General features: G+C 41.4%; 1 long non-coding RNA gene across 1 annotated transcript in view; it reads left to right on the forward strand.

Annotated features, from left to right (window-relative positions):
• The first annotated feature begins 2,945 nt into the window (after window positions 1-2,945).
• Window positions 2,946-27,556, forward strand: part of LOC137096714 (uncharacterized) — a 354,124-nt gene continuing 329,513 nt past the window's right edge. The window contains exon 1 of the long non-coding RNA XR_010909640.1: window positions 2,946-3,079. This is a non-coding gene — a long non-coding RNA (uncharacterized lncRNA). The remainder of the gene's footprint in view (window positions 3,080-27,556) is intronic.

A 27,556-nucleotide genomic window follows, 5' to 3' on the forward strand; every position in this document is an offset into this window, starting at 1 on the left:
CATAAATGTGTGTATCTCTTTTTCACTTTCACGTTGGGTCCCCCCTTTTCAAATTATACATGTGTATTAGGGCTGGGCGGTTTCGTTTTGTTAATTTGTAATTCGTTAATAATTTGTTAATTTTTTTAATTACAAAACGATAACGAACCATTCTGGAGCAATTTTTTTAAAAAACGAATTTTTAAATATTTTTGTAAATGCTTCATATTTCGTTATTGTATTCGTTTCGTTATTGTTTTGAGGTCGTTTCGTTATTATTTCCGCATGTCTGGGGCAAGTTTTATGGTTGTTTTTTGTTTAATTAGTGAAAAAAAATTATAATATCACACCAACAGTCAACAACAGAGGGAGAGGGAAGCTTCAGAAGTTTTTGGAGGTTTTTTAGCGTATTTCGCGGTCGCGTCCGCCATTAACGAATCAATTCGTTATTGTTTCGGAAATCGATTCGTTAATGTTTTGTAAATTTTTTCACATTTACGAAATTTCGTAAATATCGAACTTTTTAAAAGGAAAATTTTGTAATTATTTTAAATAACGAAACGCAAAAAACCCCCAAAAACGAATCGATTTTAGAAACAAATTTTTCCGTTGTTACTCAGGCCTGTGTATACCTCAAAATGTGTGGCCAAACACATTTCAGTCAATCACAAAAATGGGTACAAAATGTATGCATTAAGAAAAAATGTGTTTAAAAAGTTTATATGTAAGATAATGTAGCCAGCAATTCACACACACTATTTAGCAAGCAATTGTATAAATTAATAGATAACCTGATATAAAATGAAGGAAGAAAATGCATCTAGGCAAGTGAAATGCAACAAAATTGGAACTGTGAAATTTCCATGTCCCTAAACCCACTTTGGATTATCAAAATGAGTCCAATGGTAGAAGACTGATGTTATTTCATGTTGGAGCTGTGGTCCACATAACTGGTCCACATAATTTTGTAGAGACTGCCCTAATTAGTCATAATCCTTCCTAAGCTCCTCTCATACTCTCATGGATACATGGAGATACCATCCATCACACAAATGCCTTCATCCTATATTTAGACAACAGATTGATGGTTGTAATTGCTCTTCCAGTTGAGAACAAAGAGAATGGTTGCCAGATTGAATCTAAGACAATGTCCTGTAATTTTAATGCTTAACAGATATTGAAGCAGGATGACATCATAATGGCCCACATGTGTGATTAGCAAGAAAAAAAGGGGTTGCTATACTCCCCCTTGCTGGTCAAGTGGGTGCCATATTATGACATCAGCAGACATTATCACAAGGGCTCATGGGAGCTATGAAGCCAGTGGGGAGTGGCAGCCCCAACAGGATGACAAGCAGACAGCCTGGCAGGTCCAATGCAGTCTTGGTTTGGCTGGACTTTCTGTATGCCAAGAGTAACATAACAGGTCCAGCCCAGTCCTGGACTTTTGAGGGGGCAGTCCAGACAGTAGTCCCATGGTTTTCTGGGCTAAATTACTCTGGAAAATGGTGAGGACACCAATAGCTCTTGCCCCTCCCCCTTCCTGGCATGCCATTCCTACACACCACAAGAGCCCCGGCACCATGCTAATGAAAACTGGGTAAGTTATTTTCAAAAGGGGTTTGGGGAGGGTTGGGAGAAGGGTTAGAGTATCTGGGCATTCTCCCAGAAGGTTCTGGGAGCGCATTTGGAAACTAAGCTGCAAAAGTGCAAGCTTTTGTGGCTGGTGTGGACTACAGTTCACCCCAACCCAAGTTTTTAAAATCCCGGTCAAAGCAAACTTTACCACTTTGTGAAACCGCCCTGAGAGAAACTCCCATCTGAAGCTCTGGAGAGCCTCTCCCAGGGACCTTTCAGACAGGTCCTATATCCCAGGACCTGATCCCAGGTTTTCTACTTTAAACTGGATTATATGAGTCCACACTGCCAAATAATCTGGGATAAACAGAAAACCTGGGATTTGATCCTGGGATATAGTGCCTGTCTGTAAGTGCCCCCACTTAGGAGTCAACAACAATGGGTAGGATGGGTCATTGATCTGACTATAACACAGCCTTTTAAACTATGGTTCCTGACCCCGGTGGTGCAGTGGATTAAACCCTTGTCCTGGCAGGACTGAAGACCGACAGGTTCCAGGTTCGAATCCAGGTAGAGCACAGATGAGCTCCCTCTGTCAGCTCTGGCTCCCTATGTGGGGACATGAGAGAAGCCTCCCACAAGGATGATAAAACATCAAAAAAAATCCGGACATCCCCTGGGCAATGTCCTTCCAGACAGCTAATTCTCTCACACCAGAAGTGACTTGCAGTTTTTCAAGTCACTCCTGACATGGAAAAAAACCCCCAAATTTTGTTCCATTAATTCAATGTAGGGGTTACTAAAACTTTGGCAAAAGTAAAAGGTTTCTGAATACAACATAGATATCTATACAAATTTCTTGGCAATAATGTGCAGTGTTTACTGTGCAGAAATTGCTTCAGCTGAGCTTCATAAAAAGAAAAATCAGCCTGTTTAGCAAGCCTCACAAATGCTGATTTATTACCAGTAAATGTTTAATCTTTATACCTATTTTATGTACCTATATACCTGGGGTTGCATAAAAAAGTTCTTCAGTTTGATATCAGTGTTGTAACAGTATTAAGATATTGAAAGTACATAGTGCAGTTTAATGTCCATCTTTTTTAATTAGTCATTTTGCATATTAATTCTTAAAAGGGCAAAGTGGTTATTTAATATCAATACATTTTAAAAGAGCTTAATGTAGTTTTGCATGGATTTCCTTTAAAAAAAAAACCAAACTTTTCTGTTACATGTCCATAAATGGGCCAGTAGAGGGCAGAGTAGCATCAGTGCATGAACATAATTATGACCTGTTCGGGGAAACCTGCAAGATTTTCCATTAGAGCTGCATGCAGAACATCTGAGCCTTTTCTTAAAAACACAGCCAGGCCATTGTATAATTCTTGTCTCTGTCAGGTTTTATCAGCTACTTTGCAAAGTCCGATGACAGAACTGTCAGGTTTCTTACTTGAGAAACTGTGTGATGTCTGCAAAAAAGGGGAAAGGGTGACCCTGAAGAAAATAGCGGTGTCATGGATCGGTATGTCTCTTGTATAGTTCTATATGTCAGTGTGGCATATTTGTGTCTCTACCAGTCAAGGATTTTGGAAAGCTTATTTGGATTTTTGTGCGCTTATGTTTTTACTAGGACTTATGGATGTTAGGAAGCACGTAGGTCCGAACAGTTGAGGGACATTTTAGGAGGCTATAAATGTGATGCGCATATTCGTGAAAATATGGACACAAGTCAGCCAAATTTTTATCAGTTTTAACCCTTTGTGATTTTTGCACGAAAAGTACAAAAATCTCCCTCTGAATAAGTGATCACCATGTTTTATGTATGTGTTACTTAGATATAGATCCTACTGAGTTTGCTGCATGAAAAGAATACGTAGGATTCAAGATGTAAAAGCAATTGCCTTTTGTCAACGAAACCTCTTAGAGGTGATTTTTCAGGGATGCACACACTGCTAGGGGGACAAAAAGTTTCTTACACTTTCAAAGCTGTTTCCCTTGCTCCCCATGGTATTTTCCATCTCTTTGTGCACATATATTTTTAAATATTTTTATGCAATGAGATAAACACCCCATCATACAAACAATGATGTATGCAATGAAACAATTTATGCCAAACACAAACGAAGCATTTTAAATATAAAATACTAACCAGCAACAGCTGACAAAACTACTAAGTCAAAGCTATGCACAAAACATACAAAAACTAATGAACAAATGTAAAACGTATCTACTAATCAAATCTACAGACCTGTCAGTTCTCTGTTTGATGGGATTTTTTAGTTCTGTCTAGTCTACTCCCTTTAAGAGATATTATATTATCACACTATCTTTAATGACATATTCCTATCTCATAAATCCCACAATTTGTGCACAGATTTTGTATGCCACGTAGACTATTTTGAAGAATCAAACTGGCTTCTGGGTTCAGGTGAAGTGCTGCTGAGGCTGGGTTCAGGTTTGCTTAACGTGTGTACATGGAATAGAATGGGTGCCATGCCTCAGGCAGCACAAGTATAAAATCAACTTTGTGATTTTATATTTGAAGACTGTTGAGAATATATACTTTCTGTATGCCCAGAAGCAACTACTATTTCTACCAAGTCATATTTTTTTAGTTTCCTCTGGATGCTCACCATTTTGCCATTTCACAGAAGTCCAGAAAGGGAAAGTAGATTATAAATGATGTCACTGTGTGCATGTCACTCTGTTCATAACAAATGTGTTGTATTACTATGCACAGCTGTTTCCAAATTAATATCTCATTTAGGCCATGCCTAATGTAGGTGTTAAATTGCTTGCTGTTGCAGGACAGCCATTAAATGCTGTGCCATGTATAATTAGAGTGTATCATTTTATTTTCTTATGTATGCATTGTCAAGAAAAATCTAGATTGAAATATGTAGAATCACACTAGGGATACAAATGGTGTTCATTTTTGAGGTGAGTGATCTTTTTTCAAAATGGGTTACAAATCTAGTGAAGAGATCAACCAAGGACCTTATCACATTAAGTGAGGGATTTGTTACACATTGTGGCAAATCTGTGGGATCCCAGGAGGGGGCACGGAGAACCTGTTGCCCCATGCCCCACATCACCCAACTTAATGCTGGCTGCATCCTATTGGGCGATGCATCCACCATCCGTCTTCCCCTCATTGTAGCAAAAGCAACATGGGAAGCCTCCTGTGTTGCCGAGACAATGGCATATGCCATTTGCTCTCCCCTTTTACCACGGAGCCCGGCTGGAAGTAGTGAAAGGGGAGAGCAAGTGGCGTATGATGAGCAAATTGCTCCATCTGATGAGGTCATATGCCTGGATCCTTCAGAGAATATTAGGATGTTAGTGTTTTGAAATATCCACATTACACAGTTATATCCATTTCATACATTTTAATACTTACAGGTCTAACCCACAAAATCCTGAGATTTGTATTGTGATTTAGTATTTTGAATATTCTACTAAAGAGTCCTAGTTCTGTCAATCAGAGGAGGGCTCTAGAACATTCTACAAAATATGTGTGCAAGGTTTCCATGGAACAGTTGGGCTATTACAGTGGTTCTTAACCTGTGAGCCATGGACCACAGTGGGCTGCGAGGATGAAAATCTGGTCTGCAAGTCTCCTTCCTCTTTATTTATTTATTTATTTGTTTGTTTGTTTTGTTTTATTTATTTATTTATTTTATTTCCTCTCCTTTTGTGCCACCTGCCACTTCTTCCCTGTCACTGACCATGGCACATGTTCTGTATCAGAGACTAGAGCTGATATGGTCTATCCAATGCAATTTTCTGAATCCGCACCCCAAATCAAATCTGAAGTTGTCCAAAAACTTATTTGTAACCCTTTTGGTACTAATGTTGGAGAGTGGACCCTAGTCAAAATGATCCCTGGTCAAAGTGGTCGCTGGTTGAAGTGGTTTGTGGTTGAAGGGGTCACTGGTCAAAAAATGTTGGGAACCACTGGACTATTAGGAAACTACTAGAATCATGTAATATTGGTTGTACTTTTGGCTTCTTCTGCTACAATCTTCTGCTTAGGTAATGTTATCTTTAATTGATGATCCAATTGACCCTCTTCCCATTTAGATAAACAATCAAACAGAGCTCTTTGCTTATACCACTTGCCTTCTCTGAGTTCATTTTTATATTCATGGATACATCTTGTATTTCTGGTACCTTGGAATGTAGAAGTAAGTCCAGCAGCATCCCAATGTACAGCAAGCAGGCAGAGTAAAAGAAATGTGTTTTCTGTTGCTCTGCTCCCCAGTGTCATCAGTTATGGTAGCCTACATATGTTTGTAAGTAGGTTCTAATGCAGGAGTTGTACTGGAAGATGGCACAGAAACTGTCACACATTGATTATTGGTGCTCTGTCACAGAGTTGCTAGATGATATTTCTCAGCATTCCATTATTAGTTTTTCTGGCTAGAGGTGTTGGGAGTTGAAGCTTAGCAACATATGGAGGGCCAGAAAAGTAGAGATATTCTTGATCTGTCGTCTCCATTGATACCTTTGGATCAAAGATATCAATGGAAGCAGCACATAGAGAATCATGAAGTGAAAAATGCTGCTTTTGCACATACAACATAGTGTTGCTAATTACATGTGCCTTATCTTCTTCTCTGTTGAAACACGAATCTATTGCTCCCTCCTGTAGGTAAACTCTTTGGAGTTGAGATCCTGGCTTGTTCTTGATATTTCAAATACTTCTGCTTTTTTTGAGATTGACCTCAACTCTTGCCAATTGATTGATTTGCTCTGAGCCTCCTAGGTTTGGTTTCTCACGCTAGTTGCTTGGTGACCCACATCTCTAGATGCTGTTGACATTTCACTTTACCTGAAATGACAGTTAAAGTGCCACTTCGTTATGCCTGTGATCAGGATCCTTATCATATAAAAGGCCAAATATCTTTCCTATTCATTGGATACTATAGAGCCCTGCTTAGATATTCTGAGTACAAGAGCAGGGAGTTAAATGCTTTAGACTACCCTTTTGACGCCTGGACCTATGGAGATGAAAGTAAAAAAAGTAGTTGGATTGCATTAGGCTTTACAGTTATACAATCTTGATAAATAAGTGATTCAGTAGCATAGTTTTCTAAGCACATTCTTCTGAATATGTACCACGTTTGAATCTTCTCCATCAACAAGGAGATAGCTGTCTCTGTTTGCATTTAATAATGAATCCCTGAAGTTATTTTTGCTAGTTTGTTCCTTTGTTTACTTAGAATCTTTACAATTGGGTCTAATTGTTTGCTCAAACCTGGATAGTATTCAGCTACATGTATCATATTACCTGTAACTAGCTAGTTACTCCCCAGGTTACTTTATTGGGATAATGAGTAGCAGTTTCTAGTTACTTTCAAAAATTACTGTAAAAGGCATTTTAGACATTTTGACAGGATTTTATTTTTTGACATGAGTTCTTTGCCATTCTATTGTCAATTGTAAAGTAATAGAAAGGAACAAAAGACCATTCAGCAGTACAACAGGCAACAGAATGTGTTATTTTTTCAGCATTGTAAAGAATGGTGAGAATGAGTTACTTCTCAAACACTGTACCAATGGGAGTGAACTATTTTCAAAAAGTTACTACAGATTTTAGACTTATAGTTTAATTTATTTAGGAATTTTTCAATGTTATAACATTGTTCTCTTATCGCTGTCTAGAACCAATTTTGATAATATTTAACTTAGGCCTTATTCAGAATTAGCCCAGTAACTTGGTTTAGGGATTTAGTGGGGACTATGTGATTACATAAAATGTCTCATATGAACCTTTTCATGTGTGAAAACTACACAGACATACATACATATGCCATTGCTACTTGCCATTAGATGTGACTGACTATTGTGAACCTGGTCCTGTTTCTTCAACTAGTTTTCCTTGGCTCTCTCTTCAAGTCTCTCCGAAAACCAGTGTTAAACTCATGCTTATATTCTAACTTACTTTTGATTTGGACAGGCAAAATTCATGTAAAATGGAAACTAGGGGAAATGGGGAAATTCATACATGAAACCAAATAGAGTTCCAAAGAAAAATATATCTTAGTTCTTAGACATAGGGCATGTGTCGAGTGTGATACAGATCTCCATGCTTCAAAATACTTATTTTGTTCACAAAGATTTGTGTATCCAAGTTTCCATTTTCAGTTTCAATTGGTTGTCCATGTTATAATTTATAACAGATTTTTAATTCCTCTCAGTAATTGCTGAGACTAAGATTTGTCTGATTTGTATTTTGTTCCCAGAGTGCATCATTAAGTGTAGCTGTATCATGGATTTGTTGTGGATGGAAAGGAGAGAAACAAGTATGTTCAAACAATGCATCTTTACAATTTAGTACAGCACTATTATATATGGATTGTTGTGAGCCCATCCTAAAAATTGAAGAATCTAGACTTGAGCTTCATAGCAGATCAGTGGTTCTCAACCTTTTAATGCTGTGACCCCTTAATACAGTTTCTCATAAAAATTATTTTCGTTGCTACTTCATAGAATCATAGAGTTGGAAGAGACCTCATGGCCATCCAGTCCAACCCCCTGCCAAGAAGCAGGAATATTGCATTCAAAGCACCCCTGACAGATGGCCATCTGGCCTCTGTTTAAAAATCTCCAAATAAGGAGCCTCCACCATACTCCAGGGCAGAGAGTTCCACTGCTGAATGGCTCTCACAGTCAGGAAGTTCTTCCTCATGTTCAGATGGAATCGCCTTTCTTGTAGTTTGAAGCCATTGTTCCGTGTCCTAGTCTCCAGAGAAGAAGAAAACAAGCTTGCTCCCTCCTCCCTGTGACTTCCTCTCACATATTTATACATGGCTATCATATCTCCTCTCAGCCTTCTCTTCTTCAGGCTAAACATGCCCAGTTCCTTAAGCCGCTCCTCATAGGGCTTGTTCTTCCAGACCCTTGATCATTTAAGTCGCCCTCCTCTAACCAAGGCGGAATAGAGGGGTAGCATTACTTCCCTACTAGATCTAGACACTACGCTCCTATTGATGCAGGCCAAAATCCCATTGGCTTTTTTTGCCGCCACATCACATTGTTGGTACATGTTTAACTTGTTGTCCATGAAGACTCCAAGATCTTTTTCATACATACTGCTCTCGAGCCACGCATCCCCCATTCTGTATCTTTGCATTTCGTTTCTTCTGCCTAAGTGGAGTATCTTGCATTTGTCCCTGTTGAACTTCATTTTGTTAGTTTTGGCCCATCTCTCTAATCTGCCAAGATAGATAGATACGTTTTATTGATTGGCCTACTGGCCGTATCGAAACATTTAACACATAACACATTTAACACATAACACATTTAACACATAGTCATACAACATACAACGCTCGGTTGTTATACATAGTCATACAACATACAACGTCGGAGAGGTTAAAATAAAAGAGGTTAAAATAAACAAACTGTTGGCAGATCCCGTTCAGGTCAAATATCTGTGTCACCTCCACAGTTTACCCCATTTAATTCTAAATGTGCAATTCTCAGCTGTGTTGCTTTGAATAGAAAAAGGGCTGTTTTGTGTGTTATTTTAGGATTCTGGCCAGCCAACATAAATGAAGTTCTAATATGTGGATCCCAGTGTGTTTTGTGAATAATTTATGGTCCAAGGCAATGGTCTCTCTCTTTCTTATACAGCTCACAGTTGAACGGAACATGTGTGATATCCTCCACCTCTGATGCTCCGCAAATACAAACTCGTTCGTTGTATGGGACCTGATTAAACCTTCCGTGCTTGACCATTGAATCCACTGCTCAAAACGAGCTCTGGTAAATACCCTCTTAAGGTGTTTTGCCATATCTGTTTTTAGATATCGAGCTGTTTGGAAGGTGTGTTTAAAGCGGCTTAACCATTTCAATGAGCCAGCTTTACTGAGAGTAGCAATGTGATGTCATGGCCTATGGCTAGTGCAATAAACTTTATTCATTCATTCGAGAGTAGCAATGTCTTTTTGGCCTTCTATATCCAATACTCGTTGAGCAACTATTTTTGGGTCTAGCTCTTCTAAGACGTTCAGATACCGAGTCGGGAGTCCACAGCTCCTAATATATTTTGTCAGGAGAACTAGCCAAGAGGACTGATGTTGATTTTCTTTCTGCTCCAACAGGCACAATTTTGGAAGTCTATCATTTGCCATGGCAATCAGTTTTGCCCAGTAGTTGTAGGCCCTGATTTTAGATAAGCCATCCACTGTATATACTCCCAGTTCCGCTCTTACTGCGGCAGCTGGGGTCATCCTGTCCATTCCTAGAAAACTTCTAATCTGCCAAGATTGTTTTGAATTCGACTTCTGTCCTCTGGAGTATTGGCTATCCCTCCTAATTTGGTGTCATCTGCAAACTTGATGATCATGCCTTCTAACCCTTCATCTAAGTCATTAATAAAGATGTTGAACAGGACCGGGCCCAGGACAGAACCCTGCGGCACTCCGTTCATCACTTCTTTCCAGGATGAAGAGGAATCATTGGTGAGCACCCTCTGGGTTTCTCCATTTAGCCAATTACAGATCCACCTCACCGTAGCTTTGCCTAGCCCACATTGGACTTGTTTGTTTGCCAGAAGGTCATGAGGGACCTTGTCGAAGGCCTTACTGAAATCCAGGAACGCTACATCCATGGCATTCCCCACATCTACCCAGCTTGCAACTCTATCAAAAAAAGAGATCAGATTAGTCTGGCATGACTTGTTTTTGATAAATCCATGTTGACTATTAGCGATGACCCCATTTGTTTGCAGACCACTTCCTTAACAATTTTTTCCAGAATCTTGCCTGCTATCGATGTGAGGCTGACCGGGCGGTAATTGTTTGGGTCATCCTTTTTTCCCATCTTGAAGACTGGGACCACATTGGTCCTCCTCCAGTCTGCTGGAACTTCTCCCGTTCTCCAAGAACTCTCAAAGATGATTGCCAATGGTTCCGAGATGACTTCCGCTAGTTCCTTCAATACTCTTGGGTGTAGTTGATCTGGCCCTGGGGATTTGAACTCATTTAGAGCGGCCAGGTATTCCTGGATGACTTGTTTCCCAATTTGGGGTTGGATGTCCTCTAATTCTTCATCCACTCCATCTTGCTGAGGTTGAAGATGACTTTCTTTTTGTGAGAAGACTAAGGCAAAGAAGGCATTAAATAGTTCTGCCTTTTCCCTATCCCTTGTCAGCATTGCCCCATCTTCTTCTCGAAGAGGCCCTATCGCCTCCTTGTTCTTCCTTTTTCTACTGACATAAGAATAGAAGCCCTTTTTATTGTTTTTAATGTCCATGGCAAGCCTGAGCTCGTTTTATGATTTAGCCCTGCAGACCTTTTCCCTACAGGAGTTGGCTATTTGTTTGAATTCTGCTTTGGTGATTTCTCCCTTTTTCCACTTCTTGTGCATGTCTCTTTTGTGTCTTAGCACAGTTAAAAGTTCTTTGGGCATCCATTCTGGCTTCTTTGCACTTGTCCTATTTTTTCTCTTTGTTGGCACTGTTTGCAATTGTGCCTTGAGTATGTCACTCTTGAGAAACTCCCATCCATCTGTAACTCCCTTGTCTTTTAGTATCAGTGTCCATGGAATGCTGCTCAGTGTTTCCTTCATTTTTTGGAAATCAGCTCTCCTAAAGTCCAAAATGCAGGTTTGACTTGTCTTAGTTTTGACCTTTCTTTGTAACTCAAATTGCAGGATCACATGGTCACTTGCCCCTAAGGATCCGACCACTTCAACCGCATCAATCAGGTCCTCCGCATTTGTTTGGATGAGATCAAGAGTAGCCTACCCCCTTGTTGCCTCTTCTACCTTCTGGATGAAAAATTGTCTGCAAGGCAAGTGAGGAATTTGTTGGACTTTGTACTCTTGGCCGAGTTTGTTTTGCAGCAAATATCAGGATAGTTGAAATCGCCCATGACTATTATTTATTTATTTATTTATTTATTATTTGCACTTATTAACCGCCACTCTCAGCCCAAGGGCGACTCGTGGCGGTGTACAAAACATAGAAAAAACAACAATTTACAATAGATCAAGACCATTACACAACATCTTACTAACACAACAACTCATTAAACTAAAAATCCGCTTCGTCTTGTTTTGGGGTCATAATCAATCTCATAGTCGTAGTCCATTCCGGTGGTCATTCCAAAAACATAGCACTTAGTTGAAGGCCTTCTCGAAGAGCCAGGTTTTCAGGCCCTTACGGAAGGCCATGAGGGAAGGCGCCTGTCTGATTTCAGCAGGGAGGGAGTTCCATAGCCGGGGGGCCACCACCGAGAAGGCCCGCTCTCTTGTCCCCGCCAGGCGTGCCTGTGAGGCAGGCGGGACCGAGAGAAGGGCCTCCCCAGATGATCTCAAGGTCCTCGTGGACTCGTAGGCCGAGATGCGGTTCGCAAGGTATTTTGGGCCGGAACCTTTTAGGGCTTTGTAGGATAACACCAGCACCTTAAATTGGGCCCGGTAGCAAACCGGCAGGCAGTGGAGCTGGGACAGCAAGGGCGTTGTGTGCTCCCTGCGTCCCGCTCCGGTTAACAACATGGCTGCCGCGCGCTGGACTAGCTGGAGCTTCCGGGCCGTCTTCAAGGGCAGCCCCACGTAGAGAGCGTTGCAGTAGTCGAGGCGGGATGTGACCAAAGCGTGTACCACCGTGGCCAAGTCAGACTTCCCAAGATACGGGCGCAGCTGGCGCACGAGCCGAAGCTGTGCAAATGCTCCCCTGGTCACCGCTGAAACCTGGGGATCCAGGCTCAGCGATGAGTCCAGGGTCACACCCAAGCTGCGAACCTGCGCCTTCAAGGGGAGTGCGACCCCGTCCAGCACAGGCTGTAACCCTATACCCTGTTCGGCCTTGCGACTGACCAGGAGTACCTCTGTCTTGTCTGGATTTAATTTCAGTTTGTTCGCCCTCATCCAGACCGTTACAGCGGCCAGGCACCGGTTCAGGACTTCGACAGCCTCCTTAGTAGCAGGTGGGAAGGAGTGACAGAGTTGGACGTAATCTGCGTACAGGTGACACCGCACCCCGAAACTCCGGATGATCTCACCCAGCGGCTTCATGTAGATGTTAAACAGCATGGGGGACAGTATGGAGCCCTGAGGAACACCACAGGTCAAAGGCTGTGGCGTTGAACAGGAGTCCCCCAATAACACCTTCTGGGTACGGCCCTCCAGAAATGACTGGAGCCACCGCAAAGCGGTGCCCCCAAGGCCCATCTCTGCAAGGCGTCCCAGAAGAATACCGTGGTCGACGGTATCGAAGGCCGCTGAGAGGTCCAGCAGCACCAACAGGGACACACTCCCCCTGTCTAGCTCCCGGCGGAGATCATCCACTAAGGCGACCAAGACCGTCTCGGTACCATGTCCCGGTCTGAAACCAGACTGTGCCGGATCCAGAGTTGTGAGGCCACCACGCTTTCCATGACTTTGCCCAAGAAGGGAAGATTGGAAACAGGCCGAAAGTTGTCAAATTTGGTGGGGTCCAATGATGGTTTCTTCAACAGCGGCTTTATAATAGCCTGTTTTAGGCTCGCTGGAATCTTGCCTTCCCGAAGGGAGGCATTAACCACCACCGTTACCCACTCAGCCAATCCCCCTCTGGCCTCTTTCAGAAGCCAGGATGGGCAGGGGTCTAGGATGGACGTGGTAGGCCTCATTCCTCCAAGTATCTTGTCCACATCCTCGGGCTTCACAAACTGAAAAGAATCCATCAAAATAGGACAAGCAGGTGCTTGTGTCACATCCACGGAGACTGCATTTAATGTGGCGTCCAGCCCAGAACGGATCAAAGCGACTTTGTCTGCAAAGAACCGAGCAAATGCTTCACAGCGCGTGGCCGAGTTGTCAGGGCTCCCGCCTGAGGTAGGGGGAGTTAAAAGACCTCTGACAATCCGAAACAACTCCGCCGGACGGTTTTTTGCAGACGCAATAGTGGCTGCAAAGAAAGTTTTCTTTGCGGCTTTTATTGCCGCGGCATATGCCCTTAGAAAGGACACAAACCGTGCTCGATTTGGCTCGCTTGGGTCCGAGCGCCACACGCTCTCTAGTTCCCTCTTCCTTCGCTTCATCGCTGCCAGCTCCTCAGTGAACCAAGGAGCTGGTTTAGCTCGGTTACTTGAGAGGGGACGTTCCGGAGCGATCCTGTCAATTGCCCTGGTCATCTCCCCATTCCAGAGAGCGACCAAGGCCTCGACATGGTCACCTACTGAGGTAGCGGGAAAATCCCCAAGAGCCGTCAGGAATCCGTCCGGATCCATAAGCCTCCTGGGGCGGACCATCTTAATAGGTCCTCCACCTTTGCGGAGGTTAGGGGGCGCAGTGAGCCTAAATGTGATCAGGAAGTGGTTGGTCCATGGCAACGGAGAGATAGACAACTCCTCCACACCGCCACCCTGCTCCCATCCCTGGCAGAAAACCAAGTCCAATGTGTGTCCAGCACAGTGGGTGGGGCCAGTTATTTGTTGGGACAGCCCCATGGTTGCCATGGCAGACATGAAGTCCTGAGCCGCTCCTGTGAGGGTCGCCTCGGCATGGATGTTGAAGTCCCCCAGCACAAGAAGCCGTTGGGACTCCACCACCAGGCTCGAGACCACCCCCGCTAGCTCAGGCAGGGAGACTGTAGTGCAGCGAGGTGGACGGTACACTACAAGAATCCCTATTCTGTCCCGGTCACCCACCCTCAGGTGGACGCATTCGAAATTTGTGGTCTGCAGGATGGGACTCCTGGTCAGATGGATGGAATCTCTATAGACCACTGCGACCCCGCCTCCCCGTCCTCTGGCTCTTGGTTGGTGTTGCACGGAGAAGCCTGGAGGACAAAGCTGGGAGAGATTTACGCCCCCCGCTTCATCCAGCCAGGTCTCCGTGATGCACGCCAGATCTGCCCGCTCCTCCAGGATTAAGTCCTGAATCCAGGTCGTTTTTCCGTTGACAGATCTGGCGTTCAACAACACCACCTTCAAACCAGAGGGCCCGCTCACCTGGTTACACCAATTTACCTTAGGAGACCGGTTGGGGGTTGTTAATATGGACTACTACATCTCTTCTCTGTGCCTATTTGTTCAACTGTTGGCAGAAGACTTTATCAAGTTCAAGTTCTTCTCCTGGCTTGGAGGTCTGTAGTAGACGCCTGCAACAATATCTTTTTGAGTCCCAGTTCCCTTGATTCTTATCCAGATACATTCAAGCTGGTTTCCTGGTTTGCTGTCTTGCATCTCTTCTGCAGCATAATAGTTTTTGACATATAAGGCTAGTCCACCTCCTTTCCCCTTTTTTCGGTTTCTGTGAAAGAGGTTATAGCCCTCCATGTCTACATTCCAGCCATAGGAGTCATCCCACCAGGTTTCAATGGTGCCTATGACATCATATTTGTGGTGTTGTGCTAAAAGTTGGAGTTCATCTTGTTTATTTCCCATGCTCTGTGCATTAATGTAAAGACATCTGAGCCCCTGAGATCTTCCCCTGAGCTGGTTATTTGGGATTATTGTGCTTTCAGTACTTGGCCTTTGTGTTTGTGCAGTCCTCTGTTTAGCCTTGTGGGTAAAGTACTGTTCGCAAGACTGTTGTCCCCCTCCCCCAGTGGACCTAGTTTAACGTGCACCTAATGAGGTTTGCGAGTCTGGGAGAAAAAAGTTGCACCTCATCCCTTGCCAGTTGGCCATCTTCCTGGAAAAGCAGGCCATGGTCGAGGAAGCCAAAGTGTTCCTCCTGACACCATTTTCTAAACCAGTTATTGACCTGTACGATTTTTCTGGCCCTTGTAGGACCATGTCTTACAATTGGGAGGAAGGATGGAAAGACCACCAGTACATTACATTGTTTAAGCTTTGTTCCGAGAGCTCGAAAATCATTCATGATCTTTTGAAAAGTATGCCTGGCAGTATCTGTCAGAACCCAGATGCCTTAAAGAGCCAGACTCAGGAGTATGTCCAAAAGAATAGTTTATTAAAACAAAGTAAACAAGACTTAGATTTATAGTTAATCTACAATCAAAGAGCATTCTGAACTCCACCTATGAAGGAATTGAACCAAACTTGGCACACAGAACTCCCATGACCAACAAAAAATACTAGAAGGGTTTGGTGGACATTGACCTTGAGTTTTGGAGTTGTAGTTCAACTACATGCAGAGAGCACTGTGGACTCAAGCAATGATGGATCTGGACGAAACTTGGCATGGATTGTCGCACCTCAGAGTAGAATCGCCTTGCTTAGAACACCAAAGAACACACCAGCAGTAGTCTTTTATGGTTTATTAAAGGAAAAGATAAAAAAAGTTCAAAAAGGCAAATGTATATTCCAAAAGATCATTTCAAGGTAACATAGGCAAACAAGATCCATGAAGATACAGGCAAGGCAAAGTCCCAGGAGAACATGACAAAGTCCTAAAACATGAACATGAAAGCTGCAAGATAAATCCAAAGTCTCTTGATTGAAGCGGGAAGTTGCTCTGACACTGAGGCACATTCAAACAGCCTGTTTAATATTCTTTGGACAACGTGAAGGTGTTCCTATGGCCCCGAGCCTCCCTCTCTCGCCTGCTAGTGATCCCGACACCCCTTCAAACCTTAAATTCCAACCAATCAGCTCTATCTAAACCTCCGGCTTCATCAAGGTCAATTCCCTCGTTAATGCTTTTTCCCTCATTATCTGACTGAGAACTATCTGGCTGAGAACCGTTCTCCCTTTCTGCTGAATCATGCACCTGGCTCTCCGTGGTTTCGCTTTCAACAGCGTCATCCCTTACTGTGGGAAACAACTGAACTTCTGCCCCCTGTTCCTGGTCTTCTTCATCTAACACAAGGACATCATTGCTTTGCACCTGACTGTGAATCTGAATCCCATCATCCCCATCAGAATAATTGACACGATCACTCTGAGATTCCAGTTGAGTCACAACATGGATACTCAACATGCTGAAATGTGAACATTGGTGGAGTTTGGGGAAAAATAGAGCTTGACATTTGGGAGTTGTAGTTGTTGGGATTTATAGTTCACCTCCAATCAAAGAGCATTCTGAACCCCACCAACGAGAGAATTGGGCCAAATTTGCCACACAGAACCCCTATGACAAAAAATATATTGTGTTTTCTGATGAGCTTTGGCAATCCCTCTGACACCCTCTCGTGACTCTCCCCAGGGGTCCCGACTCCCAGGTTGAGAAACACTGTAATAGATAATGTATAGCCTGCATATCTCTCTAAATATAAGTCTCAGAATTACACAGGAGAAAGCCATGAAGTTAAGGTGTTATCCAATAAGAATAACTGTATTAGAGATACACTCTAAGAAAGCTCTTTGGAGCAGACCAGAAGTTTTCTGGCAACTGTAGACAATACAGGGAACATATTATCAAGAATAAGTACAGAGCTTCCCCTATCAAATTGGTGTAAACAAAGCTGTGGCTTCTCATTTCTGTACGTTTATAGTGTCTTGCTGATAAAAAGAAACTCTGTCTTTAGCTCTTGATATGATGGGGCTATTCAAACACTTAATCTAAAGATGAACCAGGTTTCACTTGGTGTCATGAGTGACCAATGCTGATATGTAGCAAATGGAACCTTAAAGCCAAGAAGCCTCCATTGCAATGTCAAAGTCAGCTGGTCTATGTTACTTTCACTTATGTAAGAGAAAAACCATTCCAGCTATTAAAACTGTTTTGTGGTGTTTATGAGAAATATAATCCTAATTGCCGCCATGGAATAACATCTGATTGTATTTCAAGAGATGAGGCATTTGCTCTTTCATTTCTAAAGCCAATGCTGACTTTATTGCATCTTTGTTTGCTATGCAAAATCTCTCCATAGTACAGTATTAATAGATATTAAGCTCGAATCATTAACACGGTAGTAGCAATGCAATCCACATTCAAGAGGATCCAAGAAAGCTTCCTCATGGGATCTCCAGCAACATACAATTCAGAAAATACTTCTAAAATGTATTCACAGGCAATTTTGACAATATGATCTCACTTCTTCCTCTCAGTCAGTCTTCCATTCAAAATTCGTCAATGAAAAATTAAACTTTTTTAAACAAGACTTTTGACCTTGATATCCATGTGGGTTTATACACAATTGCCTCTTATGATGCTGTGGAAGAAAGCCGCTGACCAATTTCTGAAGTTTAATTATGTAGTTATCACCATTATTTTTCACTGGAGCTTTTAAAAAAATGCCTAAATTTTCTAGATTTTGCTTAATAACTGCAGTTTCTATGGTATAACATAGTACCTGCTAAATTATTATGCAGAAACATTGGCCAAGTAGAATTACTTGCTTATATAACAGAGATTGTGAGAATGAATGTTGTGTCCTGGGCAGGGACTCTTTTATAACTTCTCAGGAACTATAGAGTAAAGGAAGCTGCATAACAAAACATACATACAGAAAACAGCAAGCAACAGGATCATAGATAAGCATTACTAGAGAAGGCTTGAAGAAGGTTATTTCCAACAGTTACTATCTCAGTCACCCATGTGGAAATTTTCGGATTCTGAAGCATTTAAAAACTCTAGATAAGGGATACCCAACCAATACAATTTTAGAGTATTTACAGATATCTTAAAAGTGAGTAAAAAAATTATTCCCCTATTTCTTTATAGACCCTGCATTTTCCTGGGGTGGGATCCTGTACGTTCTTTATAAAATCCAGTTTAGAAGTAATGAATATCAGTGGTTTCGCCCTTAGAATGTTTCCAGTAAGCCCCAGGGCCATGAAATTCTTCTTCCTTCCTTTCTCCTCCTATTTTGTGTGCTACAAAAAGGAAACCAGTATAAAAGCAGAACTTTGTGGAGTAGTGGTTTTATACATTTCACTTTGATAGCATACCAAAATCTGGAACCATAGAATGATTCCTGTCTGTTCACAGTAGCCATAGTTTCTGCAGTTTGGATTTCATGGAAAATCACGTCTAGTTCAAAAGACAAAGTTTAATCTCCCAATCTCCCCTGATGCATGATAAAGGCCATGCTAGGAAACATGAAAAAAAAAACCAGAGAAGAGTTGCCTGGTAAGAAACCATGTTTCTCGATATGTTTGGCCTCGGATTAAAGTGTGTATATTGTTATAAAAACTTATTTCTAGTTTTATAATATTGTTATTATTTAAAAGATAAGGAACTGAAATACAACAAAATAAAGAATACAGAACAAAAAGAAAAATAAGTGACTTCCAATTCTCCTTTTAGCAGTTATATATACGTAAAGCTATGCATGCCTCTGACCCACATTTCAATGTATTTCTTCTTTCAATTCCTTTTCTTTCTAATCATCAAAATGAAAAGTTACCAGTTCATTTTCCTTTTTTCTTTCATAAAGTTTATAAGGGGTTTCAAATCTTTGAGAAATGTCTCCACTAACCTTTCTCTTATCAAACTAAACATGTAAAAACATATGCCAAATTGAGCTGTTCCTGGCACTTTATCATTGAAGCTCTATTACAAACTTTTTCTGCTTAAATCAGTCTCTCCTCTACCATATGTTGTTCCTAATTTAACTTAGGTCTGGGCTGACCTCTCTCCCCCACGTTAGGATATTGGGAGTAGGACTATGATATGAGAGGATGGGACAGTGATGTTGTCCAACTTATCCTTTGTTTCCACATTCACTGTAGGCAGGGAGAATGTCAAGATAGCTCTCTAACCTTGTCTTCTAATTTAGAAAGCTGCATTGTGTTCAGTTATCAAAAAGTTACAGAAAACATTTCTGTAATCTCTCACATTATTGAAATACCATACAGAAGGAAGCTGAATCAGTACACATAGTTTCACCATATCAAGTCTTGGTGGTTTGATCATGTTAAATCTCATGGAATGGTTAGAAAATGTCTTGAATTGATGAGGAGTAGCAACTAGGGATGTTCTTAATTAAATTACTTGTTTCCTGTAAGAAAGAACACATTTTAGTCAATGTTCTCCCTGCTGTAGGTAGATCAGTAAACACTCAAGACATTCTGACAAGGGAGAAATTGTAGGGAAGAGGATGGGAAGTACACAACAGCAATGACATCATCTTCCAGGATTTATGGATGGCTCTGGGATATTCTAGAGGATCCACGCATCATTTTGCAGCAGATATGAGTACATAGCTCCTGATGATCCTCAGTTGTTGCTTGCTTTTCAAATATGACCTTGTAGTGCTAGATGACAGGGAAAGGGGCAGCTCAAACTTATTGCTGAATGTGTTTGGGTACCCAGTGCACCAACCCATGGTGGATCCCTGTCACACATTTGTGGGAGGGCAGAGGGCAGCCGAGGATTATCACTCACTATGTTCTCAAACTGGTGCCTATTCTTCAAATGTACTCAGTGACTTGGTGCAGGGATGGGGTAGGGGGTATTCAAAAACAAGAAGGATGAATCAGAATGATTCTCCTCCTTGGGGTTTTCTGACACTGAAAACTTTCCCTGCCGTTGACTATTCTTTCAATCCCTAGTTATGAATGATGTGGTATCTTTTGATCAGAACCAGCACCCTAGTGCATTGCAGAGTATAAAGATATTCCAAAGAATGTTTGTGCGTGGGTTCCAGTGAAATATGTTCCAGAAAAACATATTTCACAGGAATAACAATAAAATTATAAAATAAGGGGTAAATATAATAAATACAATTTATACTTGCTTGGTTGTAGCATCCAAGGGCCTACAACTGCCTATGCTGGTTGAGTGATTCTAAGAGATACAGTCCAATTTTTACAGGCTCTAAATAGAGCATTCAACCCCCTAGCTATTAACCCTCTAGGAATCTTAGAAACCAGAGTCTAATTATCCTGTTAAATTAAATTAATTCCTTAAATATACCAGTACTATTTATGCCTTAATGTTGTTGAAGTGTCAGGTAAGGACTTTTGCATCTGTTGCTAGACATGAGATAAATTTCTAAGGTGATAGAGTAGGGGAGGAGAGCCAGCATGGTGTAGTAGTTTGAGCTTTGAACTATTACTCTGGAGACCAGGATTCGATTTCCACTTGGCCATGGAAAAACCCACTGGGTCACCTTGGGCAAGTCACACATCCTTAGTCTGAGAAGATTATGTGACAGGATTCACCTTAGAGTCACCAAAAGTTAGAAATGGCTTGAAGGTGCACAACAGCAAATAATACATAGGAGAGGCCCCCTTCAAAATGTCATTCTCCACTCCTTTTACCTCCATCCCTGTGAAGTCCCTTCCACACAAGCCCAAAATCCGTGATGGTTTGCAAATTAGCCTGATGCATCTGAATGAGGCCTGAGGTTAATCAGGATTAATCCAGAGTAAACTGGGATTTCCCAGTTTACTCTGGGTAAAAAAAAAAACCCTGAAAAGATCCGGATCTTACTGTAAGGTCCAGATCTTTCCAGGTGTTGAGCCTGTAGGAATTGACTTTTAGGACCACCTTCTGTGATCCCAAGTGCCAATCCCCATTATCATCCCAGTTCTAAGAAAGCTCCTAATGTGTGACATTTAAGTTTAGAGGGAAAGCGGGGGACTGGGGGCCTCAATCCTGAGAGGAACTGGGTTTTTAAATCCTAGTTCCTCTTGGGATATGGGCCTGTCTGGAAGAGTCCTGAGTAGCTTCATCTACTCCCATCATCCATAGCCACTGCCAGGATGGAGTCCAATGCCTTTGGATGGCAACAGTTTTAAGAAGGTCACCACTCCCTGCAGTTCTCAATTTTCAAGTAGTGACATGAAAGTGGCACTTCCTAGGAAATGGCAAGTTATAGAGAGAGACTTACTGTGACAGTCAGCTTGTGCCTTTGTCCTGGGGACTTCAACCAACATGCTTTTCTTTCAACTTCTTATTAACCTTACATGTGCCCTGGGTGGAGGCATAGGTAGAATATCAAATATGTTGTGTCTTAGCATGAATAGTAAGGAGTACATTGCCAAGCAACTAAATCTTTTAACATCGCCTGCTGATTCCTATGGGTCTCACACAGCTAAATCCTTCCATGTTATTTTTAAAATATATTCATCAGGATTCTCTTCTCTTCTCTTGTGCCTTTCTACAGCTGCTAGTATAAGCAATCTGATCAAAAAGAAGTAAGAAGACCCTCAAACACAAAGTCATCATTATACAACCAGGCCACCTTAAGTGACTTTCAAGTTTCCAGTTAATGAGGTAGTACTAGGCTATAATGCTACTAATTTAGCTGATAAGGTAGCAATATCATACATTAAGTGCTGCTGTTCTGTAAGCAAAACCAGACATGTTAAAGTTGTCTTGGGAAATATCTCTTTGGTAATCCTTGGATTTATTCTCCCAAGCAAACTTTATCTTAACATTTACTTTTTTACATTATGTCACTCTGGCTTATCTAAGTGGTGCATTTTCACAGGCTGGCAGCATTTTAGGTCAAGTCATGTTACAGGGATTTGGAATTCTTATCTAAAGCTGATCAACCATTTCCTGTTCTTTTTCATCCCTGTGTGCTCTTCTCCCATTGCTGTTTGCAGAGGGAAGTGTGACTTCCAACATTTTTGCATGGATAATTGGAATTGTAAATTATTGTATTGCAGAAGGTTTTCATGGCCAGAATCACTAGATTGCTGTAGGTTTTTCGGGTTGTATGGCCATGTTCTAGAAGCATTCTCTCCTGACATTTCGCCTGCATCTGTGGCAAGCATCCTTAGAGGTTGTGAGGTGTAAATTATTGCCTTACTGTTCAAAAAGAAGCCCAATAACCTTCTCTGGTTCTAAGATGCAATAGATGCTATGACTAAGAAAATATGACATTTTAACTACAAAAGTTATTGCATTTGAATACATTTATTTATTCATTCATACATGCTAAAGATCTTGTCTGTTGGCAAGAGAGAGCAGAGTGAAGGCTAATGGGACCTTCCATGGAGGAGCCTTCCATGACTTGGGTCAGGCACCGAGAAAGTTTTCTTCTGTGTCCCCAGTGGACAATGTTTCTACATCATTATCATTATCACCTGTTGCTGCCTTAATTACTGAATGCTTTCAAAGTTCTCTACACATATTGAAAAATACATTGATCTCCAATGATGAACCTTAATCAAATATACAGTGTGCATGGAGAAAAAGGGATTTAATTATGAAAAGCAAAAATGTCTTGTTTATGAACTAGCTATTCTGAAATTCGCAAGGTGACCTTGAGCACATCATGCTCTCAGTCTCAGAGGAATAAATTCTGCCAAGAAAACCCTGTGATAGGTTTAGAAATGACTAAATGACTGAAAGCAAGGAATAAATTTGGAAAAAAGAAAAACATTAGAATACACTAGAATCATAGAATCAAAGAGTTGGAAGAGACCTCATGGGCCATCCAGTCCAACCCCCTGCCAAGAAGCAGGAATGTTGCATTCAAATCACCCCTGACAGATGGCCATCCAGCCTCTGTTTAAAAGCTTCCAAAGAAGGAGCCTCCACCACACTCCAGGGCAGAGAGTTCCACTGCTGAACGGCTCTCACAGTCAGGAAGTTCTTCCTCGTGTTCAGATGGAATCTCCTCTCTTGTAGTTTGAAGCCATTGCTCCGCGTCCTAGTCTCCAAGGAAGCAGAAAACAAGCTTGCTCCCTCCTCCCTGTGGCTTCCTCTTACATATTTATACATGGCTATCATATCTCCTCTCAGCCTTCTCTTCTTCAGGCTAAACATGCCCAGCTCCTTAAGCCGCTCCTCATACGGCTTGTTCTCCAGACCCTTGATCATTTTAGTCGCCCTCCTCTGGACACATTCCAGCTTGTCAATATCTCTCTTGAATTGTGGTGCCCAGAATTGGACACAATATTCCAGGTGTGGTCTAACCAAAGCAGAATAGAAGGGTAGCATTACTTCCCTAGATCTAGACACTATGCTCCTATTAATGCAGGCCGAAATCCCATTGGCTTTTTTTGCCACCACATCACATTGTTGGCTCATGTTTAACTTGTTGTCCATGAGGACTCCAAGATCGTTTTCACAAGTACTGCTCTCGAGCCAGGCATCCCCCATTTTGTATCTTTGCATTTTGTTTTTCCTGCCAAAGTGGAGTATCTTGCATTTGCCACTGTTGAACTTCATTTTGTTAGTTTCGGCCCATCTCTCTAATCTGTCAAGATCGTTTTGAATCCTGCTCCTGTCCTCTGGACTATTGGCTATCCCTCCCAATTTGGTGTCGTCTGCTAACTTGATGATCATGCCTTCTAACCCTTCATCTAAGTCATTAATGAAGATGTTGAACAGGACCGGGCCCAGGACGGAACCCTGCAGCACTCCACTCGTCACTTCTTTCCAAGATGAAGAGGAACCATTGGTGAGCACCCTCTGGGTTCGTCCATTTAACCAATTACAGATCCACCTCACCGTAGTTTTGCCTAGCCCACATTGGACTAGTTTGTTTGCCAGAAGGTCATGGGGGTCCTTGTCGAAGGCCTTACTGAAATCCAGGTACACCACATCCATGGCATTCCCCGCATCTATCCAGCTTGTAACGCTATCTAAAAAAGAGATCAGATTTGTTTGGCATGACTTTTTTTTGATAAATCCACTATATCAGTCTAAATCCCTTTACTAATCCCAATTACAGTATATTTAGTGAATCAATTGCTCAGTGGCAAGCTGACACTTATATCAAACCACTGGTACAGTGAGTTGGCTTATCAATCAGATTGAGGCCATAGTGACACCTCATGATATATCAATGGCATCTACATTATTTTTAAAGGCATTTGACCCATTCACATTCTTTACTTTCTATGATGATCAAATAGGCTCAATAATATATGTTTTCCCCTGCAGAACCTTTCCTGATCAGGGTATATGTATTTATGCCACTGTTCAATCTGTTGTCTAATAAAGCAGTAAAAATTTCAGATGTTTTGTAAGTCAGAAGGAAACTAATTACATTTGTTCATCTGAAGCAATATTGGATGTGTTTGTATGGCCCACACCAAAAACTTTAGAATCAAAACTTACCCAATACGTTTTCGTTTCTATTTTGTAAATCTCTGAAGGCTCCCTCCCAAAGTCAGCTTGATCTTTATTTCCATGGCAAGCAAAGCAATGCGCAGCAAAGCAAAGCACAAAGCAAAGCAAAGCGCAAAGCAAAGCAAAGCGCAAAGCAAAACGCAAAGCAAAGCAAAGCAAAGAGCTCTCATTCCTCACCATTAGGAGTGGGAAAGGAGTGAGCAGAGTTTTCTGGGAAAAGTACAGAACTCTGGGAAATGTAGTTTGGGAAGGGAGGAGTGAAAGAGGGTCTACCCTAGCAAACCTTTTGTATCATTACCCCAATACCCCCATGCATATGGGATATATTGAGCATGGTGATCAGATCATGATATGAATAAACATAACAGTTTAAATAATGTACCAGTAAGGCCTTCTCGCGGACCACCATGAGAATTTGGGGGGGGGGTGAAGCCCCCCCAGCCCCCCCAGCCCCCCCCCCGGCTACATGCCTGACTACACTTATACAATTTGGACCTCACATTTGGACCAGGGATTTATTCTGTTTAAGATTCCCCCTCCCCTGGCTTTCAGCTTTTAATTTTTTTGTTGCTGAAGATTTTGATGGTTTCCTATCTTCTGTCAGTAATCTTGATTACCAACTTTAGAATAGTGATTCCTTATTAATGGACAAAATTAAATTACTGGACTATTACTTTTAAAGTAGCATTGGAAAAGTTATATATGTTCTTGAAAGAGTCCTATATTAACTTTGGGAAGTTCCTGTGTGACCTTGAATAATGCCAGTGGACTTCTTTTATTTACTTTGTAAGTAGTGACCAAGGGTTTACTGACTTCATTGTTCTTGTCTTTAAAATTAATCCTCATCCAAGTGAAAGAAATTTAATAATGGGGATTATTTAATAGTGATGTAAGTCTCTGCGAATTTTGTTTTAGTGGATGGAACAAAATATTTACTGATTGTTTCTTTCAATGTAAGAACATCTTCAAAAACTGTGGTTTTCAAATATGTTCTCACAATTCAGGGTTTATTTCAAAAACTACAATCCACAAACGCAAAACTCCTCATCTAAGTTTTAAAAGAGCTTTCTTGAAATACGTTAAGATAAGATCAACAAAACTGTTCATGAAATAATAATTGTGTTATTCTCTATCTTCAACTCATTGTAAAATCATCTGGGATTTTACTTTCCTTCATCTGGAATCTATTGACACCCACATTATGGTCAACCACCTAACCAGCCCCCCCCCCCCCAAGCTCACAAAAAAGCATGTGGACTACTGGGGTGGAAAATGGTGCCCCCACTATTCTGCACTAGCTTGTAACCAAGCAAACCTTGCTGGACAGTGACAACCACTTTACATTGTGGTGAATCTGGCAATCACTGTCAGGGTGTGTGGGGAACTGGTGCCCCATGCCCCACATTGCCTGCCTTACCAGGAAACTGATCCCATGGGGGGAAGTGTAGACTACATGGCTTCCCTCATAGCTCCCATATGCAGAGCTAGGTGACCCATGGAGCCCCACCAGACGTTCCTCTGCATCATGAGATGGGAGCTGGCAGGCTCCATGGGCCAACAAGGGCTGAATGGGCATATGCCGCCAAAGTAAGCCCCATATGATGAGGTCGTAAGTCAGGACAGGGGGCTTCTCAGCAGGTTTAGAAGTTTGAAAAGGATTCCCCAATAGTTTTAAATATAATTCTATCTCTAACTATCAGTCATTGGCATTGTCGCCGCAAGGGTTTTAAACAAACATTTTTAAGAATCTGCTCTGTCCTTCACATAAGGAATTTTTAATAAACAGAAAAGTGCTAGGATGAAAATTGTTCCAACATATGTATTGAATTTTGCTAAAGGGGTACATTTTTATCCCATATGATATAGTGTATTAGGACCAAAGAAGTTATATTCTAGTTAAAGTATGATGCAGAGATGATAAAATACCATCTCTCCTGCTCAGAGGATGTGTACTCATTTGATCTTGACAAGGAAAGGACCAAGGAGATATACTGGTGTCATGAGAGACAGGTGTTGACATTAACAAGCAATTTATTGTACATTTGCTAGAGACATCATTTGAAAGTGGCCATGGCAAAATACAAGCAAAGAAATCAGGCTAGAAACTTTGAACTGCTCCTTCCAGAAAGCATTCTTTACTACATAATCCATGTAGATAGATATAGAGTGTCTATAGATTATGGAAGAAGAATCCTGTCAAAGTATGGAAGCTTCTTGACATTATTGATATGACACGAAATCCATTTTTAAATATTTGAAGGGGTGTCATGTAGCAGATGGAGCAAGCTTGTGTTTCTTGTGATACAAATCACAAGAAAGAAGATTCCACATAAATATTAGGAAGAGCTTACTTGAGAGTTGTTAGACAGTAAAAATGATTGCTTCAGAGGTTAAAGGAATCTCCTTCCTTGGAGGGCTTTAAACAGAGGTTGGATGGGCATTTTTTTTGTATATTCCTACCTGAAAAGGGTTAACCAAATAGCCATTGTGGTCCCTTCCAACTTCATGATTCTATGATTGGATTCAATGTAAGTGCATGTTTTCCTATCATTCCAATAATAAGAAACACTGAAGGTGGCTAGCAGTGTTGCCAAATATATCAAATGATAAAACCATTAACATAAATGATCAGTAAACGGCAAAACAGATTAAAAGACCAGATTGAAGAGGAATGAGAGTGGGAACTGATTTTACCTCTGAAGGGTGTATATGGCACGGTTTTGGAGTAAGCCCTCTTCTGTAAACTCATTAAGTGGCCCTTTGCAGGTAATTATGCCCTTAAGAGGTTATCTGCCAAACATCTTAACATACATATATTTTGTCAGAGGCAACAGGGTTTTTTTAAAAAAAAACACAAAAAAAACCAGAGGCATATGTGTGGTTTTATAGAGGAGCAGGTGAAGCATCAAAGATAAAACATCAAAGAAAGAAATATGAACCTAACAAGTGTATTCTAGAATCGGCCTGACTCTTTGAATGATAGCGAGGAATGCTATAGCACCTTTAACTATCTTGGTCTTCAGTGAAGTTTGGTATTAGACCCAATTATCAGAATCTATATAGCCATCTCAACTAATTAATTACTTCATTTTACTCAGATATCTTATCATCTAAATCC

Source organism: Anolis sagrei, chromosome 3 (genome assembly GCF_037176765.1).
Source record: "Anolis sagrei isolate rAnoSag1 chromosome 3, rAnoSag1.mat, whole genome shotgun sequence".
Taxonomy (NCBI): domain Eukaryota; kingdom Metazoa; phylum Chordata; class Lepidosauria; order Squamata; family Dactyloidae; genus Anolis; species Anolis sagrei.